The 26644-nt window shown below is 40.3% G+C and overlaps 1 protein-coding gene and 2 long non-coding RNA genes across 3 annotated transcripts in view; 1 reads left to right on the top strand and 2 right to left on the bottom strand.

The window, feature by feature from the left end:
• The window catches only part of LOC122556629, a 40425-nt gene extending 38731 nt beyond the window's left edge, over window positions 1-1694 (top strand). Inside the window, exons 2-3 of the long non-coding RNA XR_006313590.1 lie at window positions 319-550; window positions 1410-1694. This is a non-coding gene — a long non-coding RNA (uncharacterized LOC122556629). The remainder of the gene's footprint in view (window positions 1-318; window positions 551-1409) is intronic.
• Window positions 1-5087, bottom strand: part of LOC122556625 (neuropeptide Y receptor type 6-like) — a 50934-nt gene extending 45847 nt beyond the window's left edge. The window contains exon 1 of the mRNA XM_043703551.1: window positions 4271-5087. The gene's annotated coding sequence lies outside the window, so the exon portion shown is untranslated. The remainder of the gene's footprint in view (window positions 1-4270) is intronic.
• Window positions 5088-14110: 9023 nt separating this feature from the next.
• LOC122556628 overlaps window positions 14111-26644 on the bottom strand; it is a 28306-nt gene continuing 15772 nt past the window's right edge. The window contains exons 2-4 of the long non-coding RNA XR_006313589.1: window positions 19046-19130; window positions 17631-17778; window positions 14111-14182 (exon numbers count right to left, since the gene is read on the bottom strand). This is a non-coding gene — a long non-coding RNA (uncharacterized LOC122556628). The remainder of the gene's footprint in view (window positions 14183-17630; window positions 17779-19045; window positions 19131-26644) is intronic.

The raw sequence follows: 26644 nt of genomic DNA, 5'->3' as shown, positions 1-26644 counted from the left end.
AGTTCTGTGCTCATGGATACAGTGTTGTAAGTGGTTCAATTACCACATAAGAGCAAAAAAGGAAAGACTTCTCACATTTCTCAAACCCTTTACACTGATATCCCAGCCTTCTCCTGAAAAGCACTCCTAAGACCAACACAGCTTGCAGAATTTATCTCTCTCAATGTTCTTCTTACATCCTCATCTGAAAAGCCAACACTCCCACTCACCCTCATTTTACTGCCTTCTCATACTCAACACTCACAATTCCCCTCTACTAGTCCATTTTGTTCAAAACCTGTAATTTCATTTCACTCATAATTCTCTCCTTTCCTTCAGGAGGAAACTGTGCAGAATAGTAAGGAGAGGCAGAGAACCAGATGCAGCCCTTCAATCATCACCACCCTGACTCCTGTGTAAGGGATGGCACTGGAGATCAGTGAAGTACCAAAGTGCATATCCTTTGGAGATGAAGAGATGGAGGTCTTCCAGATACCTGCTGACAGTATTAAATACCACTGTTGCGCATGCCACACAGTGTATTTTAACTCTTATATCCAGCAAAAGAACTGTGAGTCGACTCAATAATAATAAACAATAATACTCACTTATTTGACACAATTAATACTATCAGAACAAAATACACTGTAAGTTAACAATTTACACGACATATCTATCTTGTGCTTTAACTTAACTCTGAATGATAATATACCAACACACCAGAACTTGGCTGTGCTCCATGTGGTGATGTTGTCTGGTCTTCTCCTCCCAATGCCTTCTCTTCTCAGTAGTTGGTCTCGAGTCACTGCTCTCCAGTTACTGCTCTCGAGTTTCCATGCTGAGCATGGTGTTATAGTAATTCTTATACTCCAAAATCTTCACACATTTTTGGGAGGGTCTTCACCATTCACCAATGGTTCAATCAGGCTCGATCACCTTGACTGATCGGACCCAACCAGGTGTTGGCATGTTGATGGCAGGGTGGTCCTTAGGCATCCGTTCCTAGAGGCGCTGGGTGCACATTGTCTCCTCCAAATAAGAGTGTGAGATGCTCCCATGTCTGGTACACACCTTGATGTTTCCAAATAACCTGAGGATGACATTCTATTGATTCCATTCAAACTCAAATTTGGGTGTGTATTGTAGGGTCTGTGGCTATCAGGTTTGTTGCAAATTGTCTGTTACGAACTGCAGATTGTTTGGATTCTGCAGCACAGTCACTTTGGTCAAGGCTGGTTTCCATTTCCCAGCATGCTTTAGTCCTTGTCCATTTTCATCAAATCCATCATAAACTTCACCATTTTGAGCAGCCCGTCCGGCCACGCCACAATTGACACACAATTATCTCTCATGTTGAATTAATGTCACCAGTATAGTTTTGAACCCTTTTTCCTTGTATTTTTCTAATTTATATCTTTCATCTTCCACAGGACCTTCAAGCATAATGCTGGAGCTAGTGCAGGACAAGGCCGAGGATTTATCAGAGGAGGCTACAAACTCTAAGGAAATACCATCTCATGACTCACACATAACCTCCAAATGCACACATCTTAGTAGACTAGCAGCATATGGAGTTTGGTTGTCACATGGCGCACCATGAATCACATTAAGCAGGAGCAGGTGTTGGAAACAGGGTATCAGTGCAGCATCCCCATCGTGGGTGCAGATATTATTTCAAGCTTTGTTCAGCTCAACACAGAAGCTGAGCCTCATGGATCATCAACAAAGACAATTATTCTGGACAAGCAGCAGAAAACGTCTGCAATCCTGAAAGTATTTTCAGATGCAGTGGGCAATACAAGAGAGTTGAGAAGTACCTGTCTCCAGAATGTGTGCCATGATGTTCTCGGTCTTTGTACTGGTTTCCACCTCCACAGAAAATGGAGCCTCTGCTTGGAGCATCAGAAACAGTAGTAAAATGAATGTATGTTTCTTTCATCAATAGCCCTACATTCAGCCTGACAGTTTCAACAGGTTAGAGGAAAACCATAATGCAGTCATTTATCATCTCACTGAAGTGCAAGAAACACACAGACACACACACACACAAACCTTTCAGAAAAATAGTATAACAAGAATGGAAGATGAGGAGTTGGTACTAGTGAATAAAAAGATTACTGGAATGCTTTGTGTTGAGTGTGGTGGACTGGGAGGGCTAATGAATCCAGCAATTTTGTGCCATTTGGTTGCACATCCTCAGGTTAGTTGAACTGTGATTTTTACAATCTTGAAAGGGTGTTTGCTTTCTGCACTTCCTTGCCGTCAGCCTACTCAGCAGCACGGGAGCAGTTAATGCTCTATCATGGATGAGGAACAAGAAGACCAGCACCACCTGGCAGGAGCAATGCCAGCAGGAGCAGCTGCTTTTTTTCTCAGCCACCTGCCACTCCACAGGATAAGGTGGATGGACACAGATCTCAAGCTCGCAGTAGGCAATATCCCTACATAGGGAATCTAGGCAGCAGACCAGCTGCAGGGTATGACAAAACACCAGTGTTACCTCAAGAGCTCAGATTTTCAAAGCAGGCCATTGCTTATGTCTGCAGCCTCCTGGAACAAAACCATCTTCAGAGTAGACCAAATAGGTGTGCATTGCTGATGGCTTTTGAATTGCATCACAGCCCTGAAATTCTTCGCCTCTTTCTCCTTCCAGAGATCTGTTGGTGACATCTGTAGTTGTTAACATCTTTCGGTCCACAAGTGCATCCAGAATGTCTATTGCCATGTTTGGCAAGGCCACCAATTAAGGCTATTCAAAAATGAAAGGATTTGTTGCAATGATTAGATTCCTACAAAAATATGGCAATCAAGATGCTTTATTACCAACTTGGAATATCTGTCAAATAGAGGCAAACAAAATAATGACACAAGAGCATAATACTCTCCATTTTGATGATCTGTACATGGTTGTGCTAAATGAGATACTTTTGTAGAGATTGCCCTTTTTGATACACTACAGCCTTATCCTGTATGTCCGCTGTAGGTCATCTTAGAAATATCTGTGACATATTGAAAAACATACTCTTTACGATCAAGCTCTGTGAGCAAAGACTTTCATTTGGGCAACTGCATGATTGAAATTTACAATGAATTTCTGACATAATATGGATCAATATACCATAAATTTGCTTATATTGCAGAAATCTCAATTGAGGTAAATCTTGCAGGATCCCTTTAGCACCAGTCCCTGCCCAAACAAAAACCCTCACCACTGGCTGGACCTGACTCCAACCTCAGCTTAACCCAATCTGACCCCTGCCCCTTTGGCCAAAACCTGACTCCTCCCCTTGGTCATAGTTCCCAATTAGTCTGACCTGACATTGTCCCCAGCCCTGGCCCGACCCAACATTCTCATTGAACCAACATGAACTGCTCTCCCCCACCATGCCCTGGGCATGATGCACCCCTTGGTGATGGGCCCAACACTCTCAACTCCAGCCCAATCCAACTCTGCTGTTACCCCCAGCCAATACAACACCCCATCACAGCCTCAGTCAAATACCTCCTCAGCGTAGCTTCCCCACCAATCCTGACTCCCCCACTCTGGCCTTGACTCCCTTGTCCCAGTCCCGATCCTAACTCATTCCTCAGGGTCTCAGCATAGACTGCCACCTTGGCCATGACTCCCCTCTTGGCCTTTTCTGATTCAACCCTAATCCAACCACATCCCTGACTCTCCAAATCTACCTTGAATCTACTAGCTCCCAACAACTTAACCATTCAGCACCTTGCCTCACATACTTACTTTACTCACTTATTTCCTCTCCTTGGTTTTCACAATTAGATTTTTCCACCTGTGGATGGATATTTAAATAGCAATGATCTTTTCCATTTATTTACAGAATTTTTAGAGTGATGAACCATCTTCTTTTTATCACAGATGTGTTTGTAACATAACATACTTCTGCTGTATGACAGCTACTGATATTGTTACTGTGATAACAAATGAAAGTTGAAAATAGCATTGCATATGAAAGAGAGATTGGTACCTTATGAAAGGAGGCATAGTTTCTAAGCAGATTATTTCTGACAGCATCCTACCCAATATCTATCCATGGTTTTGCTATAACATGGTTTCACTTCTGGGATTCTGACATTTGTTTTATAACAGACTTCCACTGTAGTTCAAAATTTGAAGGCTTTCCAGCTCGTCAATTCCACAGCTTGGAGGACCACTGTGTCACCTCACCTTGTCGTCTTTGATGAGTTTCAGACAGCCTGGCTAACCTGTAAAATGCAGTTAAAGTCAGAATGATGGTTGAATTCATTCAATTGTATTTAGTTCACAGACCTGCCAGCCCCAAAACTGCCTGGTTCTTGAAATGCCAGTATCTTCAATGCTTTACTTGTCCCACAGGTACCAATACCTGTTCCCCTTCTTGCCGATTAAAACTGCCTATTCATCCCAAAGCCCCATCATGTGAATAATTTGCTAACTCTCCAACTGCATGTTGTCCTTCCTTCAGTCGTACAGTATATGTAAAGGGGAATGACAGATTTGTCAGAGTCAGCTTTGCCTGATTGGCTGCAAACACCATGATACTATCAACTATTTATGGAACTGTTGCACAAGTCCCTGGCAGTGATTATGGGACACAGGTTTCTCAGGTTTAGGTCAGAATAGAAGCAAATGCCAAGTGTGCCATCTGCTGCAAGACATAAGGCTAACGCATGCAGGAATTGTACTGACCAGCTGTGGTCTGAACCTAGCCATATAACTCCTCGCATCCTTGTTGTAATGCTGACCTATCGGATAAGGCTGTAGTGTATCAAAAAGGGCAATCTCCACAAAAGTACCTCATGCAGCACAACCATGTACATATCATCAAAATGGAGAGTATTATGCTGGTGTCTCATTGTTTTGTTTGCATCTAGGGTCCCCTTTCCCTCCTTTTCTCAATATCTTGCTCTTGCATTTAATTAATTCAGCTTTACAATGCTTGTCATATACTTTAACTCTCTCTTTTGTTTATTCCCAACTCTTTAAATGTACCACACATAATTTAAATGGTGAAATTCCTGAAAATCACGGAACAGATCATTTAGGGTGGCACAGTGGCTCAATGGTTAGCAGTGCTGTCTCAAAGTACTAGGGTCCCAGGTTCGATTCCAACTTCAGGCGGCTGTCTATGTGGAGTTTGCACATTCTCCCTGTGTCTGTGTGGGTTTCCTCCCACAGTCCAAAGATGTGCAGGTCAGGTGAATTGGCCATGCTAAATTGCCCATTGCATTAGTCAGAGGGAAATGGGTCTGGGTGGGTTACTCTTCGGAGGGTCGGTGTGGACTGGTTGGGCCGAAGGGCCTGTTTCCACACTGTAGGGAATTTAATCTAATTACAACAGATTGAAGCTAACATTCAAATAACTTGTCAGTTCAGTGTAAAAAGTTATATATTAAGAATGCTTATGTGTTAGATCATTGAATGAATTAAGAGCAGATGTAGGACACTTGGCCCTTTAAGCCCGCTCTGCAATTCATGACTGGATTTTATTATGAATGTTTGTTTGGATCTATCCAATAGTAAGTCACCGCTTTCAAGAGAAAATGGAGAAAATTAGAATTCTTTCAATAATGGCATTACAATTATGTAATATTAAATCTGTTTTTCTAGATTGTTCTGTGCACCCACAGTATTGTTCCTTTGTATTTATTTCTTGCATTAATGAGCACGTGAAAGCAATATTAGAAACACCAAATATTTTGAAACTATTTTCTTTAGTGTTTTAATCATGTGCAGTTTCCAACCTAATGTATTCTTCCACTGTTTAAATGGGCTGGATTGTACACTAGAAGAAAGTGAGGACTGCAGATGCTGGAGATAGAGTTGAGAGTGTGGTGCTGGAAAAGCACAGCGCATCAGGCCGCATCCGAGGAACAGGAGAATCGATGTTTCGGGCATAAGCTCTTCATCAGGATTCTGATCCTATTGATTCTCCTGCTTCTCAGATGCTGTCTGACCTGCTGTGCTTTTCTAGCACCACATTCTGGACTCTGGATTGTACATTGTCTCACTGGTGGGTTTGAAGGTGGTGGCGAGGGGGACTTTAAATTCAATGAATGAGTTTCCTATTGCCGATCGTCTTACACTGACGTGTCTGAAATTTTACAGGGAGCAGGGGAGATGTTGTGTGGCCTATTGATGCCCTTAAGTGGCAATTAATGACCACTTAAGAGCTTCAACCCATTTCTGTCAATATTTTACATGCAGACAGTAGAAAGACAGCATCATGCAGGAAGCCCTAGCTTTAACTGTGTGAGCTGGTATTGGTCTGGGGAGAGGAGAATGGGTGCCAGTCTCTTTTTTATGTTGTCTGGTGACAATAATTAGACCATAAGACACAGGAGTCAAATTAGGCCATTCAGCCCATCAGGTCTACTCTGCCAATCAATTATGGCCAATGTGTTTCTCAACTCCATTCTCCTGTCTTCTCCTTGTAATCCTTGATCCCCTTACTAATCAAGAGTCTCTATTTTAAATACACTCAAAGTCTTGACCTACACAGCACTCTGCAGCAATGAGTTCCATAGAATCAGACATGGAAGAGATAGAATATGGGGAAATAGATGGTAACATCTTGAAAAATGTCCATATTACAGAGGAGGAGTTGCTAAATGTCTTGAAATGCAAAGAAGTGGATAAAGCCACAGGACCTGAACATGTGTACCCTAGGACTCTGTGGGAAGCTAGGGAAGTGATTGCCGGGCCCCTTGGTGAGATATTTGTATCACCGATAGTCACAGGTGAGGTGCCGGAAGACTGGAGGTTGGCTAATGTGGTGCCACTACTTAAGAAATGTAGTAAAGAAAAGCCGGGGGACTATAGACTGGTAAGCCTGACCTCAGTGGTGTACAAGTTGTTGGAGGGAATCTTGAGGGACAGGATGTACATGTATTTGGAAAGACTGATTAGGGATAGTTAGCATGGATTTGTGCATGGGAAATCATCTCTCATGAACTTGATTGAGTTTTTTTGAAGAAGTAACAAAGAGGATTGATGAGGGCAGAGTGGTGGACGTGATCTATGTGTACATCAAAAAGGCGTTCGACAAGGTTCCCCATGGGAGACTGGTTAGCAAGGTTAGATCTCATGGAATAGAGGGAGAACTAGCCATTGGAAAGAGAACTGGCTCAAAGGTAGAAGACAGAGGGTGGTGGTGGAGGATTGCTTTTCAGACTGGAGGCCTGTGATCAGTGGAGTGCCACAAGGATTAGTGCTGGCTCCACTACTTTTCGTCATGTATATAAATGATTTGGATGTGAACATAGGAGGTATAGTTAGTAAGTTTGCAGATGACACCAAAATTGGAGGTGTAGTGGACAGCTAAGAAGATTACCTCAGAGTACAATGGGATCTTGAGCAGATGGGCCAATGGGCTGAGTATGGCAGATGGAATTTAATTTAGATAAATGTGATGTAAAGCATTTTGGGAAAGCAAATGTTATCAGGAACCATACACTTAATGGGAAGGTCTTGGGGAGTGTTGTTGAACAGAGACCTTGGAGTGCAGGTTCATAGTTCCTTGAAAGTAGAGTCACAGGTGGGTAGTTAGTGAAGAAGGTGTTTGGTATGCTTTCCTTTATTGGTCAGAGTATTGAGTATAGGTGTTGGGAGGTCATTTTGGTCTGTACAGGACATTGGTTAGGCCATTTTTGGAATATTGTGTGCAATTCTGCTCTCCTTCCTATTGGAAAGATGTTGTGAAACTTGAAAGGGTTCAGAAAAGATTTACAAGGATGTTGCTAGGGCTGGAGGATTTGAGCTATAGGGAGAGGCTGAACAGGCTGGGGCTGTTTTCCCTGGAGCATCAGAGACTGAGGAGTGACCATATAGAGGTTTATAAAATCATGAGGGGCATGGATAGGATAAATAGACAAACTCTTGTGGGGGAGTCCAGAACTAGAGGGCATAGGTTTAGGGTGAGAGGAGAAAGATATAAAAGGGACCTAAGGGATAACGTTTTCACGCAGAGGGTGGTGCGTTTATAAAATGAGCTGCCAGCAGAAGTGGAAAAGACTGGTATCATTGCAGCATTTAAAAGGAATCTGGATGGTATATGAATTGGAAGGGTTTAGAGGGATATGGGCCTAGTGCTGGCAAATGTGACGATGAGGTTAAGATATCTGGTCGGCATGGACGAGTTGGACTGAAGGGTCTGCACATCTCTATGACTCTATGAGTCACCACTCTCTTGCTGAAGAAATTCCTCATCATTGTTCTAACGGGTCGTCCTTTCACCCTGAGGCTGTGTCTCTGAGTCCTAGCTTCTCCTAATAGTGGAAACATCTGCTCCATGTCCATGCTATCCAGACCTCTCAGTATATTGCAAGCTTTAATCAGATCCCACCTCATCCTTCTAAATTCCATTGAGAACAGACCCAAAGTACTCAACTTCTCTTCATAGGACAAGCCCTCCATTATTCGGGATCATTCTTGTAAATCTCCTCTGTACCTTCTCCAACACCAGCACATCTTTCCTTAGATACAGGGCCTAAAACAGCTCACAATATTCAAAATGTGGTCTGACCAGAGCCTTATACATCCATAGTATTATATCTTGCTCTTGTTTTCTCACCTTCTTGAAATGAAGGCTAACATTGCAATTGCCTTCCTAATTGTCAATTGACCTGCATGTTAACCTTAAGAGAATCCTGAACTAGGACTAATTCAATCACATGTTAATGTCTCAAAATGTTCTTCTTTGTAAATACATGTGTACTTTTTAACAAAATGAAAATATTTATTTCATCAGCAACTAAACTGTTTTTAAATTATGTGATGAACATATACAGCAGCAGTAATGCAACAAAAACAAATCATTCAAAATGTAAGTGGACAGCGCGTCATAGAAATAAACAAACAGCCCTTGAGGAAAGCTTAAAAGTCTGCTGCTCCCAAATGAGCAGTTCTCAATAGGTGCACGGATCAGAATTTGGTCCACAACAAGATAGGATTAAATCTTGATTATGCTTAGTATCCCTCCCATAGAATATGTGATTGCTAAATAAACTCTATCTGAAATGCAAATATGAAAAACATTTTAGAAATGGTACAGTCTCAGAAATATAACTACTAGGAGATCAAAATCTGTTTATTCACAATTCCATCATCCAATATAATATAAAAATGTTGGCGGGAGAGGAGCTTTCTTCAAAGTTTCAGACATCTATTCCTTCACAAATGCAAAACCTCATAAATAATTATAATTAAGTAAAATATAGAAGATATTTAGTTATGTGTTGAGACAGTTTTTAAACAATATCTATAGTCTTCAGACACTTAAATGTTGTAAACGTTCTATATTTTTAAAAAGACAATCATTAGATAATCTTCATTACTTATCATCTTCATATTGAAGCGATCTGTCTGCCAAATGTTCAGATTTCTTTAAAAATGATTACAAATTTCAAGCTTCACAATTTCATTCAAGATATGATTATGTGTGATGTATATGTTGTACTTAAACAATGTGAGTTTATTTCAGGTTTATATGAAGTATTCTTGGTCTGCTTGCTTATCAGCATTTGTTTATGGTGTTTCACCCACTTTCTGCTGAATACTAGGAATAAAATAAATTATCTATGTGGATTTTGATGCAGTCACTGTAAGTTGTCAAACATTATACTGCCCTTACACATCTACTACATGACAGTTTGAACAAATACTGGTGAGTGGGGAGTCAAAGAACTGCAAAGCATCAACTTGTAATGCTTCTACTTTTGTTTTAATAGGAATGCAAAACCTGATAATATATACATCATAGCTTGAAAAAGGTCAAAAACAAAGTATAAATACCAGACTATTAGTTGATTTTCTAGCCCATGTATAACACTTTAAAACCTGAAATATCTGTTTGTAATTGTGAATGATAGAAAACTTTGTAACGAGAACAAAATACATCAGAAATCTTTATGACCCATGTGCCTCATAAAACTGTCCATGCTCAATGTCTTCATTCTAACCACGTTAGTAAGATCCTCCTCAAACTTAACAACCGATGGAAGGTGCCACCAACAGTGCTACCAAGCAGCATCTGCTCAGCAATATCCTGCTCATTGATGCCAGTTTGTGTATTGCCTGTGCCAGTCAGCTCCTGACCTCATTACAGTCTTAGTTCAGACATGGAGGTGAGATGAAGGCCTGTGACATCAAGGCCATATTCAACTGAGTGCAGCATCAAAGAGCTCTAGCAAAAGGGCCAAGCACTGGAATGAATGGGTATCGGGGGAAAACTCTTTGCTGGTTGGAGTCAGGCACCTGGCACATAGGAAGATGGTTGTGGTTGTTGGAGGTCAGTTATTTCAGCTTCTGAAAATCTCTGCAGGCGTTCCTCAAGGTAGTGTCCTAGGCCCAACCATGTTTAGCCACTTCATCAATTGGCTTACTTCCTCATAAGGTTTGAAATGGGGATGTTTGCCCATGATTACACCATGTTCAGCACCATTCGCGATTCCTTTGATACTGAAGCAGTCCACGTTTGAATACAACAAAATCTGGACAATATCCAGGTTTGGGCTGACAAGTGGCAAGTAACATTCATGCCACAAAAGTACCAGGCAATGACCATCTTCAATAAGAGACCATCTAATCACCACTCCTTGACATTCAATGTTGTTATCATCACTGAATTCCCCACTATTACATCCTCGGGGTTACCATTGACCAGAAACTCTCTGGATTCATCACATAAACACAGTAGCTACAAGAGCAAGTCAAAGGCTAGGGATACTGTGGCGAATAACTCACCTCCTAACACCCCAAAGCCTGTCCACCATCTCCAAGGCACAAGTCAGGAGAGTGATGGATACTCCCACATGCCTTGATGCATTCAGCTCCAACAACATTCAAGAAGCTTGAGAATATCCAGGACAAAGCGGTCTGCTTGATTGGAACCATCTCCACAAGCATCCACTCTTTCCACCACCGACACTCAGTGGCAGCAGTGTGTACTATCTACAAGGTGCACTGCTGAAATTCAGCAAAGATCCTCAGACAGCATCTTCCAAGTCCACGACCTCTTCCATCTAGAAGGACGATGGCAGCCATTACATGGGAACACCACCTGCAAATTGCCCTCCAAGCCCCTCACCATCTTGACTTGGAAATATATTGCCATTCCTTCCCTGTTGATAGGTTGAAATCTTGGAACTCCCTTTTTAGCACATGGTGGATCAATCTACAGCATGTGGACTGCAGAAGTTCAAGAAGGCAGCTCATCAACAGCTTCTCAAGGGCATCTATGGACAGGCAATAAAATCCTGGCCAGCTCCACAAGTGTATTTAAAAAAACACAGAAGTCTATCATAAATATATCTGTTTGTTCTTCAATTTTATGCATAATTACAAAGGTAAGAATTACATACTGTTTGAGGTGAAAGGATAAACCCCATATAATGGAACTAAAAAGGAAATAGGATAGAGTCTTTGTCAATTGTTTGTTGTTTATTAGAATCTAACAGCTTCTCTAATTTTACAATCTATTGATAAATGAATTAAATAAATGAGTTATAGATTTTCACTTCAACTTTATTGTCATATCACAAAATGAAGAGGTGTTTGAAGAATGTGGAGCACAGAGGAGGAAGCATTTTCGTAGACTTGAAGTACTAATTCTTACAGTTTCTACATTCAATGTACTATTCAAGGAATTAAATAAATAGTAAGACATTACAATAAGATGTAATGCTTAAAAAAACTTATTAAGTGCAAACTACTTAGTGGATTTATCTATAACAGTTGAATCCCATTAATTCAGGCTATGTTGGTTCAACAGTTCAATTGCACCATCTAGTGTAGAGAAGTTTCATTTTTCTGCTTATGTCAGTTATCACTGACTATATAATTGTAAGTATGGTATATAAACATACACAGAAAGACAGATGAGAAAAATAGGAAAGAAATTAAAAAGCAGGATGAGTACAAAAATAGGAGAAAAGTGCAGATCAGTGCGTAGATGGAGCAAAAAAAAAAGGCATTTAGACTCCTGGGGCACTGGTTCATGTCCTGGGTGTGGGAGGAACCAGCACAAATTGGAATAAATATTGTCATGGGGAGATTTATTAGTAATGTTGGGAGTGTTTAAACTCGTTTGTTAAGGGGATAGGTACTTGAAATTACATTCAGAAGGGATAGGTGCAAAGCATGAAATGGAAAGCAAAACGTTACCAACCAAGAAGGATTTGAGCTACAGGGAGTGATTGAAAAGGCTGGGGCTGGTTTCCTTGAGGCTGACGGCTGACCTTATAGAGATTTATAAAATCATGAAGGGCATGGATAGGGTAAATAGACAGGTCTTTTCCCTGGGGTGGGGGGGGGTCCAGAACTAGAGGGCATAGGTTTAGGGTGAGAGGGGAAAGATAATGAACGAGACTTAAGGGGTAACTTTTTCACACAGGGGGTTGTGCGTGTATGGAATGAACTATCAGCAGAAGTGGTGGAGGCTAGTACAATTGTAACATTTAAGAGGCATCTGAATGGGTATATGAATAGGAAGGGTTTGGAGAGATATGGGCCAAGTGCTGGCAGGGTGGGACTAGATTAGTTTGGGATATCTGGTCGGCTTGGACAAGTTGGACCGAAGGGTCTATAAATATGGAAGGCAGAGGAAAAATAAGCTAGAAAATAGACAAAAAAGGAGTCATTGAATGATTAATGGAATAAGTATCAAAGCAAGAAATCTATTAAACAAAGCAGATGGGTTGAAGGCAAGGATGGACATTTGGAATACAGTACGATACGGTTGGTCAAAGAAGGGCAGGCATGGCAATTTTACAATTCTTACTACAGGACTTTCAGAGGGAATGGAAAGCATTAAAAGTTCAACAAAATTCCTTAAACAGCACCTTCCAAACCCATAACCACTTCCATCTAGAAGGACAAGGACAGCAGATGCGTCAGAACACTACCACATTTGAGTTTCCTTCCAAGCCACTCACCATCCTGATTTGGAAATATATCGATGCTCCTTCACCACTGCCAGGTCAAAGTCCTGGGATCCTCTCCCTCAGGGTACTGTGAGTCAACCTGCAGTAAATGGACTGCAATAGTTCAAGAGGCAGCTTAATGTCACCTTCTCAAAGGCAATTCGGGATAGGCAATAAAAGCTGGCCAGCAGCAATATTCACATCCCACAAGTGAATATATAAAAAAGCAAGGGGTGTCACAGCATTGACCAAAAAAACAGTTACAGCTATGAGGAGGGCTATTATGCTGGAAAGAACATCTAATGAGATGATTGAGTTGAAAACAAAAACAGAGCAATCACATTGCTACGAGTATAGGATAGAGTCACAAACAGACACAGGGAGTTAAAAAGGAAATATGTAAGCAAATTTGTTGAGAAATGCAGAAACAATAGAGCATTAACAGTAGGCTTGCTCGATCACTTTGATATTAAATGGGATTAAACTAATGTAAAAGATATGGCAGGTGCAGAATTCTTAAAATACTTAAGAGAGCCTTTTTAGCCAGTAAATAGCAAGCTCAACAAGTGAAGGGGCAGTTTTGGGTTTAGCTTAGGGTACAAGGTTGGACTGTTGGGAGGGTTATCAATGGAATAGCATTTTTATCTCAGCAATTATAATTCAGTTTTAATGCAGTAATGGAAGAGGACAAGTATAGATGAGGTCTAAAGGACGCAATTCAAGGCATTCTACAAATAATGCTGAACAAATATGTTCCCAAAAGAAGAAAAAGCTCCTCTCACCACCACACTAGATTTCAAATTGGAGGTTGGATGGATTAAGCAAAAAAGGATATTTGGGTCTGATATTGAGGTATCAATAGTGAAGAAAGGAATATAGAAAGTACAGGGCTAACTTTAATAAATGAATTAGGAAAGCAAAGTTGTAAGGATAACTCATGAAAAGATGGGACATAATAGAGGCCAAGAAGTAACCTTTTGAAGTAAAGCAAAAGCGTGGGCATGGTCCTCAATGAATATTTTCCAACTGTATTAACAAAATAGGTAGATGATGCACATTGTTGATAGAAAGGAGGAGTGTGCAATATTGAATACAATAAACATAATGAGAAGAAATATAACGGGAGTTTATCATCTTTGAAAGTAGATAAATTACCAAGTCCAGGTAGTTTACCTCCCTGGCTACCAAGAGGAACAAGAGAAGAAATAGTCCAGGCTGTAATCTTTGTATTTTGTTTCCTTCTGGCTATAGATGCATTGCTGGAGAATTGGGATTAGCAAATCTGTGTTTGAAAAGGGGAGAAAAGGATGGACTGAGTAATTTAAAGTCAACCAGCTGAATCTCAATAATGGGTTCTGAGGAACTGTACAAATCATTCAGAAGGGTATAGATTAATCACAAAAAATCTGCATAGATATACAATGGTAGATTGTGTCTGATTGTCTGCATTGAATTTCTTAAGGATTTTAGCAAGATTTTTGATGATGTCCAACATGGCAAAGCAGCCAGGCAAGTAAAACCCTAGAGTGTCCAATGGAAAGTGGTAAGCTGGATCCAAAATTGGCTGAGTGGCAGGGACCATAGGGTTCAGCACTCGGTCTCTTGCTTTTTGTGGTATATATCACTGCTTCAGACTTAATAAACATAGAGGGAAAATTAAAAGTTTGCATGATAAAGAAAATTGGCCTTGTGATTGACGGTGAGGGGAGAAATATAGACTACTACTCATTATACACTAGTCAAGTGGCAGGAAAGTGGCAAATGGAATTTAATCCAGATCATACAAACTAGGGGTAGGACTTGGACTTTCAGCACTCAATAATATCATGGCTCATATGATTGTGGCTTCAATTCAATTTTCTTTTTATTCTCTCGTTAGTCATGAATTTATCTCTGCCTTAAAACTATTCAACTAATCAATTGTACAATTCCACCACTCCCTGGCAAAAAGCATGCTACAGACTCACACTTTGAGAGAACAAAAATTACTTTAATTTCCATCTTAAAGGGGATACCCCTTATTTTTAGCATGTGTCCCTTAGTTCCAGTCTTTTCCGTATGTTTCAACATCTGCTTGTCAAGCCTTCTTAGGCTCTTTTGTTTCAAAAGATCACCTCTCATTTTCTAAACTGCTATGGATGCAGACGTAATGTGTCTAACATTTCCTCACGATATTGTCTTTCATCTCAGAAATCAGTTGGGTGAACCTTCTCTGAGCTGTGACTAATGCAAGTATGTCCATTTTTAAGTATGATGACCATATCTGTAACTGAGATGTAGTCTCACCAATGCTCTACACAACTACAACAAAACAGTTCTACTTTTACAACTCATTCTTCTTGTCTTCCTAATCAATTGCTGTACCTGTGTACTAACCTTTTATTATTAATTTACCAGGAGACCTGGATCCCTTTGTGACTCAGAATTCTGCAATCTCTGTCCATTTAAATTATTGGTTATTCTTCTTGCTCAGCTAGCGATAGAATGCCCTTTTTGATTTGCAGGAATGCTCCATATGAACCGCGTGGTCAACACAGTGAAACTGAGTTTTGATTAGCATGCATTTAATTCTAGGTAATGCTGTATCTTACAAAAACACTGATGTTAATGGTTTTGTTTTGCCGGTCAATGTTTGCAACAAATGTTAAGTACAAAGGTGGACTATATCTTGTTGCTTTGTGTAATGCCACCAGTTGTCCATGCCACAAAACTATGGTGAAATGATATGAGAAACTGGCTGTTAGGTTTTGATTTTTATTGACACAGATTTATATTCTGTGAAAAAAACTGTGGATGAGCCTGCTAAATGATAAGCTTGTTTTCCCAGACAATGTGTAATTTCACTATTCAATGCAGGATCTTGGAAATGATACATTCAAAACTGGAAAATTTCTGAATCAAGTTAAGGATTATATTGTTAATGATGACAAATGGGCATTGGAGTGTATGGCCATGGGCAAGTTGGCACAAAATATATGCGCTGAAGTTTCAGTGAGAACTAGGGCAGCTGGTCCTTATGACCCATGTTGACTTTTCTTTTGTAAATTTCTGTTCATAAATTATGCAATTGGCACCTCTGATGCCGGACTCATGGAATTGCAAAGCAGGAGAGATGGAAGTGCTCCCTGCTGCTGGGTCTTGGTGACATTAACCCCATTGGCACAATATTTAAACCTCAGGAATTGATCTTCAGATTGTAGTCCTGCATCATTATCCCAAACAAAACACCCCAGAAAGGCAAGTTAACTTCGCTATTCTCTGACAGGGACCTGAAGGTGCTGGTGGATGGAATTATGGAAAGGAGGGCCATGTTTTTTTCTCCTGACTGGCAAAGGAGGCCATACCACCAGACTCAGTTAGCCCAAACCAAGATAGTGGCCTACCTCATTGCAGTGTCGCAGGTAAAAGGCAATGCACAGCAATACAGAGAATAAATTAATCATCTTCTGCACATTGCAAGGATAAGTCCCACAATCTGTTCTCTGCTATCTTGTACTCACAGGACCACCACTCACTCAAACTCTGCCACTGCACACACATCTCACCAAGGTTCATACAAAATGTTTTATTCTTTTATGGGATGGGGTTATGCTGGCTAGGCCAGCATTTATCGCCCATCCCTAATTGTCCCGAGGGCAGTTATGTGTCACCAACATTGCTGTGTGTCCAGAGGCACATGTAGGCCAGAGTAGGGAAGAATAGCAGTTTCCTTCTCTTAAAGACTTTAGTGAACCAGATGGAATTTTCCCAACAATCAGCTATGGGTTTCAAGGTCACCATTAAATTCTCAGCTTCAAATTTTTTCTTATTGAATTCAAATTCCCAATCTGCCATGATGGTCTTTGGATTAATATTCTAGTGGTAGTACCACTCCGTCATTGCCTCCATGCATCACTTCTACTCACCGGCTCTCGCCTTCCTCATCCTCCCAAACTCTAGCTTTTGCTGCCTTTTGCGCTTCTCATTCACTCTTTGGGAATTGTCTTTCTGTCTTGCTCATGCATCATTACTAACTGTTTCTCCATCCTTGTCCATGATACTAAATCCTTCTGCTCATCTCACTGCAGGAAAAATTAACCCACCCCTTGGGCTGGAATTGGATGAGCCCCTTGACTGACAGTGATGGGAGCTGCTGACTGACTGTAGATCTCCTGAGCTCTCTAAGGAATGATCCCCATTGACTTTCGGACATTACAAAATGGTTGAATAACATGCAGGGTGTGGCCACATAAAATGCAACAAATGCTGCAAGCATGTCATTTACGTAGCATAGCGTCATATGACAACATGTCCACTTCCTTATATAAATAAAACAAAGAACTGCAGATGCTGGAAATCTCAAAAGACCAGAAATTACTGGAGAAACTCAGTAGGTCTGTGGGAAGAAAGCAGAGTTAACGTTTCAAGTCTGACGACTCTTCATTACAACATTAATTTCTAGCTTTATTTCCATTTTCTTGACTGTTCAGTTCTTCTCGCCATGACAAACTACCTGTTTCTCCATGTGCACTAAAAAGCAATGCAAGCCAGAGAGGCTGGCAGTCCCTAAGTAATGCTAAGAAAATAAACTGAAAACCAGAAGGTGTATCCAGTGTAGATATGTGTGACTCTGCAGGTAAAGCAATGTAGCAGAAGAGTGCATGTCATAAAGTGTCCCTGCACTCAAAGTGAAGTTCTTAAGTGATGTGAAAGTTAGTCTGAGAGCAGTGATGTTAGCAATGCTCACTTACATGAAGGAAGGGTGGAAGAGAATGATGTCCATGGCACATGTAGGGACATTGTTGTGTCAGAAGGTCTAGAGAAGCAAGTGGCAAACTGCTTTCATCAGGAAACCACGTTGACAATTGTTGTGGTCAGGTTTCTCAGGAGAATTGGACGCTGCAAAGAAATGAGCCGAGATTAGCATTAATAAAATGCAAGTGCATGGAAATAAGGTAGCTGTCGCACATTAGTTAGATACAGAACTCTAATTTTTCCATTTTCATTACATATTCTCAAATTTCTTGCCATTGTTCAAGCTGCTGAAGCAAGCAAAAAGTTCTGTCCTATGTCTTTTTCAAATTTATCATAAGGTCAAAACATCTGAAGGCTTTGGTAAATCAATCAACCAACAGTTATATGCCCTTTGGAGTGTATGCTAAAAGCACAGTCAAAGGCGCACAAAAATTAACTTTATAAATGTTTTGTACAATCATAAGCCTCTACATTTTGAATCAATTTCCATTGGTCTGAACTGAGTGTGCATCCCTATGTTGAGATCTTTAACTGTACACGAAAACATAACTAAAGAATGGATGACAAACAGAAGTCAGCCATTATGCAGTCTTGCTTGGCGCCTTTGATGACAGGAAGTGGTCTCTTGAAGCACCATTCTGCACCATACTGGTCATCAAGAAATTAACAGATCATCGTGATGTTATTTTCAAGGGAGCCATAATTGTACAGACCTTCACAGTTTACTATACTAAATGCCTAGTTGTTGTTTGACTAGTCTGCAAGACAGCTGTCCCACTTTTGGCACAAGCTGTCAGATATTAGTCAGGTAGGTTTTACAGAATTAATAGGACTGGGCTTGCCATTGTTGTTTCCAATACCTAAGCCGATGCCAGATTGCTTGTCCAGTTTCATGACTCTTCTTCAACATTGCAGTGTTTTGATAGAACCAAATAGTTTGCTCAACCATTTAAGATTAGATTAGATTAGATTACAGTGTGGAAACAGGCCCTTCGGCCCAACAAGTCCACACCGACCCGCTGAAGCGAAACCAACCCATACCCCTACATTTACCCCTTACCTAACACTACGGGCAATTTAGTATGGCCAATTCACCTGACCCTGCACATTTTTGGACTGTGGGAGGAAACCGGAGCACCCGGAGGAAACCCACGCAGACAACGTGCAAACTCCACACAGTCAGTCGCCTGAGGCGGGAATTGAACCCGGGTCTCTGGCGCTGTGAGGCAGCAGTGCTAACCATTGTGCCACCGTGCCGCCCACCTTTAAGAAGGCATTTAAGAGTTTACCACACTCCTGTAGGTTTGGAGTCACAGACCAAGACCACAGACCTTTTTTCAGACCAAATAAAGACAGCAATTACACTCAGAAGTTTCTACTGAAGATGACATTGGTGGAATGAAACTCTTACCCAAATAAAGGAGGCTCAATCTTAGTTGATGGCATCCTGATATCAGAATTGGTTATCTGTTTGCCAGCCAATGCCAAGCAGCCACCTACATGAAAGGCACAATTCCGTCAGATAATAATACCAAAATGCAGGACATTTAAAGAGTAATTGCAACAAATAAGAAAAGTTTTGAAAATATGTATTATGGAAACATTTTCCTGTTTATTTCGCTTATATTGCCTACTCATTGCAACCTCCCAGTTTACATCTGTAGCTGTGGACTTGCCTTTGGACCAATGATATATTCAACAGAAGGAACAAAACTTTTCATTTTAAACATGACTTTACTTATGTTACTTCAAGGATCATTAAAAAATTGCAGGGAGAAAAAGGTGGTCAGACAACACTGGAGACACGTACCATCCACTCCCCAAATCTTATTGTGTGCATGATTCAATGTTGTTCATCATATATAATTGATATAATCTTGGAGCATAATCCTTTTCTATTGCTGAGGTTAATGGGTTCCTCCAATGAAGCAAACTTGTGTGCAACCAATGGGACTGGGAAATTCTGACATTTGGAGCTGATCATTGTTTTTGGCTAAGGGTAAATTAAATCGAGTTTGTTTGGAAGAATTCTTGCTGCAAGGCTCTGTGAAACTTCTTGCAGTACATTACTAAACAAATTTCATGAATGACCTCTGCTTCTCCACCCACATCACACACCAATCCTAGAACATGTGCAAGTCACTGGATATCCATTGAAAGACTGAAATCCCTTGCACCTGTTTCAATTTTTAAAAACGTCACTGTGCACTTGGACAAGCATTGGCAATTCAGTGTTGTCACCGACAGTGCCATACTGCTCACAGAATAAAGTCAGAATGGCAGACACTCCCTTGTCGTTCACAATGAGGCCACACACTTTACCTGGCCTTCTATATCTGAAGACCCTGGTACTACTATTCAAAGTTCAGTGGTCATTCTCATCTTGTCATTGTCCAGTAAAGAACATCTAAACAGATGTTTGGGTACTCAAGGAATCCACATCTCTAACCTCATACAAGGTTCATATGATTCATGTTCCTTTGGGGCTTTAAAATGGAAAAGGCATAGATGAAGTCACTGTAATAGATTAAATGCTTTCCTAAAATTTCACACGTTATCTCAGACTGTGGGATTGGTCTGCCAGCTTCTGAGAGTGAGAAAAGAAAAAGAGGCCACACAGTGTCAGAATGTGGGTGGAAGATTATGCTTAGATTGAAAAGACCAAATTTATGTGAAGTTAAATCCACACTGGACGATCCACATAGCTTGCACTAGCGGCAGGATTTACAGTAATACTTGCGTTGTGAAAGGCAGTTCTGTGGTTAGAGAAGTGAAGCATTGGGAGTTAAGAATTATTTTGGACTGATTCTGGGAGAACTAAATGTCACAGAGTCATAGAGCACGGAAATAGACCCTTTGGCCCAACCAGTCCATGTTGAACATAATCCCAAACTGAACTAGTCCTACCTGCCTGCTCCTGGCCCATATCCCTCCAAACCTTCCCTATTCATGTACTTATCCAAATGTCATTTAAACATTGTAATTGTACCCACATCCATCACTTCCTCAGGAAGTTCATTCCACACATGAATCACCTCTGTGTAAAAAAATTGCCCCTCATGACTTTTTAAAATCTCTCTCCTTTCACCTTAAAAATGTGCACCCTAGTCTTGAAATCCCTCATCCGAGAGAAAAGACAACTACCATTAAATCTATCTCAACCTGTCATTATTTTATAAACTTCTATCAGGTCGCCTCTCAACCTCTTACGCTACAATGAAAAAGTTCCAGCCAATCCAACATTTCTTTATGACTCAAACCTTCCACATCTGGCAACATCCTGGTAAATCTCTTCAGAACCCTCTCCAACTTAATAATATCCTTCCTATAACTGGGCAACAGAACTGGACACAGTATTCTAGAACAAGTCTCACCAATGTACTGTACAACCTCAATACGACTTCCCAATTCCTATCATTAAAGGACTGAGCAATGAAGATGAACGTGACAAATGCCTTTTTAACCACCCTGTCTATATGTGACACAAACTTCAGAGAATTATGTACCTGCACCCCCTAAGTTCCTCTGTTCTACAACACTACCCAAGGCCTTAGAATTAATTGTATAAGCCCTACCTTGTTTGTTGTACCAAAATGTAATACCTCACATTTATTAGGTTCAACTTTATCTGACATTTTTCAGCCAATTGACCCAATTGATCAAGATCCCTTTGTAATCTTAGAAAACATTCTTCACCATCTACTGGTCAGTGTAGCTTACAACTATAAAAGGTGGTTTTTCAATTTTGCTAAAAATGAGGAGGAATATTCCATTTTGTGCTTTAAAGCATAAGTTGTTCATAAAGATAGTGTTTATTCAATAGAGCTTTTGCTCTTTTGAAATCTTGTCCTCTTTTCAACTATTAACTGGAAGTTCAAATTTTTATATACGTTATCTGTCTATGCAGATTGTTAACTGTTAATAGTGATACAATTCAGTAAAGATTTGTTTTCAAATTTGGATAACAAATTACGTGTGCTGTATGACCAAAGGAGAAATGAGAACATGAATATTGTACTAACCTACAGCCATCATTTAACCTCATAGCTGCTTACCTCTCAATTTCTATGTTATCTGTTGCCTGGCATCTAAGTGTTTCCTTCTAGTAGATAGTTAAAAGCCAGATGCTGGGCAATGCTGGATAACTACAAGTGACACTTTCTGTTTTAGCACAGCAATTGGTTGCCATGATATTTAGTTCCACATAATTGTTAGCAAGCAAATATTCATAGGCTAATGAACTATACACAGAAAAGCAAGTACAATTACTTGAAACTATTATGAACTCAATTGCGAGTTAAGGAATAAGAGATAAAGGTGTTGGGTGTAGTTTTACAGTGTCTCCTAATCATTAGAGATTAAATGATGAAGCACTTCAAAATAGTGAATCAAAATGATCATAATATTTAATCATGTTTATAGAAATTCTTTGTTATAAGGTCCCTACTTTTAATTGACCCGTCATTGATATTTTTATCATCATCAGGACATGATGGGGAAGGATAGGAGGTAGTTAGAAGAATCATAATTGCCACAATCAACTCTAGTAACTGTACCTTGACACTTCCTTTGGATTAACAGAGTGACTATAACAGACCCTGTTCAATGTCACAAATGGAGTGTAAGTTTTTCACAAGCAAGACTGAGAACGTTGAATTTCAGGGTATCTAAAATGAAATGTTTGCAGTAAACAATAAGGAATACTACACATGCTATAAACCTGATATAGAAAAAGAAAATGCTGCATCTATAGAGAGAAAAACAGTTAATTTTCACGTCAATGGCCTTTAATAAATTCTAATAAAAGAACATTGACTTGAAATATTATGTTCAAATTTTCAGACATATGGGGATAATGCTTGCCATCCGAATAGAAAGGTTAGTTGTGAATGGTCTGTGAGACAGGGAATCTTATTCATAAGAACTGGTGATCAAACTGACTGCCTAGTGGCTGATTAATCCCTACAATGCCAAATCTCAGGAGTATAGCCATTATGGAGACATTGCTGTAAAGAAATCAAAGCTGGGAACTAAATATTCAGGGCATTTGACTTTTGGAAAACACAGGCAAGGAGGTAAGAATGTGGGGGGGATAGCTTTGTTAGTAAGTGTTGGAATAAGGTTGATAGCAAGAAATGATTTTGAGGTGGAAGATGTAGAATACATTTGAGTGGAGGTAAAAACTAACCAGGGGAAAAATTCACTGAAAGGAGTAGTCAATAGGACTCTAAAATAGCTGAACAGTAGAAGAGTAGCCCTGATGAAGGGCTTATGCCCAAAACATTGATTCTCCTGCTCTTCGGATGCTGCCTGACCTGCTGTGCCTTTCCAGCACCACACTTTTCAAGTAGGATACCATTATGAGGATATAATGAAGGCATGTAAAAAAAGTCTGTTGATTAATCACAGGTGACTTTAATCTTTACGTAGATTGGGAAAGTCAAATTGGCAGAGGGAGGCACAAGGAATACACATTGAGTGTATTCCTGATGGTTTCCCAGAACAATATGCTGTAGATCCAACCAAGGATCAGGCTATATTGGATCTGGTAACATGCAATAAGGCAAGTTTGATTAATTATCTCTGAGTAAAACATCCCCTAGAAAATTATGACCATATCAAGATAGAATTTAGCATTCAGTTTGAGAGGGAGAAGGTGGATTAGAAACAACTGTACTAAATTTAAATGAGGGTAATTAGAAAGAAATAGGGCAATGCTAGCTGGAGTGGATTTAAAAAGGAGTTTAGTATCAAACATTCATGATTAACAATGGCAAATATTTGAAAAAATATGGCTTGCAGCAAAGACATATTTCAGTGAGGAAGAAGGATTCTAGGAATCAGATAAAGTTAAAAATCACACAACACCAGGTCTATTTGGAAGCACTAGCTTTCGGAGCACTGCTCCTTCATCAGATGGTTGTGGACCACCACCTGATGAAGGAGAGGTGCTCCGAAAGTTAGTACTTCCAAATAAATTTGTTGGACCATAGTCTGGTGTTGTGTGATTTTTAACTTTGTCCATCCCAGTCCAACAGCGGCACCTCCAAGTTAGGAATGGGATCATGACAGTTAACCAAGGAGTTAAGGACAGCGTCAAATTGAAAGAAAAAACATGCAGAGTGGCAAAGATTAGTGGTACGCCAGATGATTTGGATAGTTGAAAAGGCAACAAAAGATGATCAAAGAAAAGGGAGAAAATTAACATTAAGGGAACACTTGGAAGTAATATCAGATGGACAGCCAAAGCATCTTTAAATATATAAAAAGGAAGGTAGCACAGTGGCTCTGAATTTAGCACTGCTGCCTCACAACACCAGGGAACTGAGTTCAATTCCACCCTTGGGCGACTGTCAGTGTGGAGTTTGCATGTTCTCCCCGTGCCTGTGTGGGTTTTCTCTGAGTGTCCTGGTTTCCACCTGCAGTCCAAGGATGTGCAGTTTAGATGGATTGGCCGAGCTAAAGTCCCCATAGTGTCCAGGGAGGTACAGACCAGATGGGTTAGCCATGGGAAATGTATGGTTACAGGGATAAAGTTGGTCTGGTTGGTATGCACTTCGGAGACTCGTTGTGGATTTGCTGGGCCAAATGGCCTGCTTCCTTGCTGTTAGGATTCTATGAAGACAGAGGCTTAAGTGATCATTGGCCCATTAGAGAATGAGACTGGGGAAATAATAATGGAGAAACAGGAACTGGCAGAGGAGTTGAATAAATATTTTGCATCAGTAGAAGATCCGAATGGCATTCAAAAATACTAAAAGATTAAGGAGCAGAAATGGGGGAGGAAATAAAAACAATAACTATCACTAGAAAAATGTACTAGGGGCTAAAGACCAATGAGTCTTCTTGACCTGATGGGATGCATGCAAACATGTCAAAAGAAGTAACCAGAGAAAGGGGATACACTTCTATTGATCTTTCAAGCATCCTTAGATTCTGAAAAAGTGCCAGAGGATTAGATAATACCAATGTAACACCTTATTCAAAAAAGTGAAGGAGACAAAAATACAGGTTACTGTGGGCTGGTTAGGTTAATGTCTGTTGGGAAAATATTAGGAGGTAATAATGGAACATTCAGAAATATATATGATCAACGAGAGTCAGTGTGGCTTCATGAAGGGGATACTGATTCAAATTCTTTGAGGAGATAACAAGTGGACAGATAAAGTGGAAGCTGAGGATGTAATATATATTGATTTCCAGAAGGCGTTTGATACAATATCTCATATTAGGCTACTTAATAAGAGTTCACGGGGTTGAAGGTAGTATATGAGTATGGATAGAGGATTGGCTAATCATTAGAAGACAGAAAGTTTGGACAAGGAGGGCATTTTCAGAATGGTAACCTGGAACTAGTGGAGTCCACAGGGACCAGTGCTGGGGTCACATTATTTACGATATATATTAATGATTTGAATTAAAAAGAAGTGAACGTATTTAGTCAGGATTACACAGTAATAGATCGGAAGTCAAGTGCTATGGATAACTCAAGGAGTCTGCAGAGGGATACAGTCAAGTGAAGTGACTCAGCAAAAAATATGGGAGACGGAATACAACGTGGTAAAATGTGAGGCTATGCACTTTGGTGCAAAAGGTAAAGTAACCAGTATTACTCAAATGGTAAAGGACTGCAGAAAGCCACGAGACAGAAGGATTTAGGAATCATCTTGCATAAACCACAAGGTTACAGGTTCAGCAAGTAACAGGGAAGTCAGATTGAAAGTTGGCCTTTATTTCAAAAGGAACAGAATATAAGAATAAGTAGATCTTGCTAAAAATACAAGACACTAGTCAGACTGTAGCTGGAATACTGAACACAGCTTTGGTCCCATAATCTAAGGAAAAGTGTTTTGACATTGGAAGCAGTCCAGCGAAGGCTCATTCAGTGGATCCCAGGTATACAGGGATTGTCATATGAGGAGAAATTGGGTAGGGTGTGTCTATTATTCCTTTGAATTTAAATAATGAGAAGCAGCCAAATTGAAACATATAACATTCTTGATGGGGTAGATGTGAAGATGTTCATTCTAGGGCTAGAATAAGGGTTCAATCTTATATTGACAGAGGAGGCATTTCTTCTCTTCGAAAGTAGTGAATTTGTGCAGTTCTTTACTACAGAGGGCTTTGGATACTGGGTTGTTAACTACACTCAAGGCTGAGATAGACACATTTTTAATAATGAAATGAATGAAGGATGATGGAGTAAAGGCAGGAAAATGGAGTTAAGGATTGTCAGATCAGCAATTCTCTCAATGACAGTGCAGATTTGATGGGCTGAATGGCCTACTTCTGCTCCTACATCTTATGGTTTTAGGGCCTCAAATGGCCTAAGCATATGTGGGCTGACCAATGTCTTTCGCATCCATCATATTATGGAGAACAACTCAGAGATGGGTGGGTGAGTTAATTATTGTGCTGCTGTTCGTGTTGCCCACCTGCCCTCAAATATTAGGAGCATAAAATTTCTCGTTATTTCTCATGGCATAGTATTTAGGAGATACTGTTCTTATTTGTAGAAGGATTAAGAACCAGAGAGCATAGATTTACACTAACTGATAAAAGAAACAATGGCCTCATGAAGAATGGCACAGCAAGTGGCTATGATCTGGAACACACTGACTCATTGTGTGATATAGACAGAGCCAATTCAGGCTTTTAAAAGGAATTTAATGATTATCTGAAAAGGAAGGATTTGCTGGGCTATGGGGAATAGTTGACAAGTGGCATAGGTAAATTACTCATTCAGAATTAAATGTGAGGTCATTCATTTTGGTAGGAATACCAGCAAAATGGACTATTATTTAAAGGTGAAAATGTGTTGCTGGAAAAGCGCAGCAGGTCAGGCAGCATCCAAGGAGCAGGAGAATCGATGTTTCGGGCATGAGCCCTTCTTCAGGAATGAGGAAAGTGTGTCCAGCAGGCTAAGATAAAAGGTAGGGAGGAGGGACTTGGGGGAGGGGCGTTGGAAATGTGATAGGTGGAAGGAGGTCAAGGTGAGGGTGATAGGCCG

The sequence above is a fragment of the Chiloscyllium plagiosum genome, chromosome 14 (genome assembly GCF_004010195.1).
Source record: "Chiloscyllium plagiosum isolate BGI_BamShark_2017 chromosome 14, ASM401019v2, whole genome shotgun sequence".
NCBI lineage: Eukaryota > Metazoa > Chordata > Chondrichthyes > Orectolobiformes > Hemiscylliidae > Chiloscyllium > Chiloscyllium plagiosum.
The sequence above is the reverse complement of the archived record's forward strand: the minus strand, read 5'-3'. Positions and strand labels throughout refer to the sequence as shown.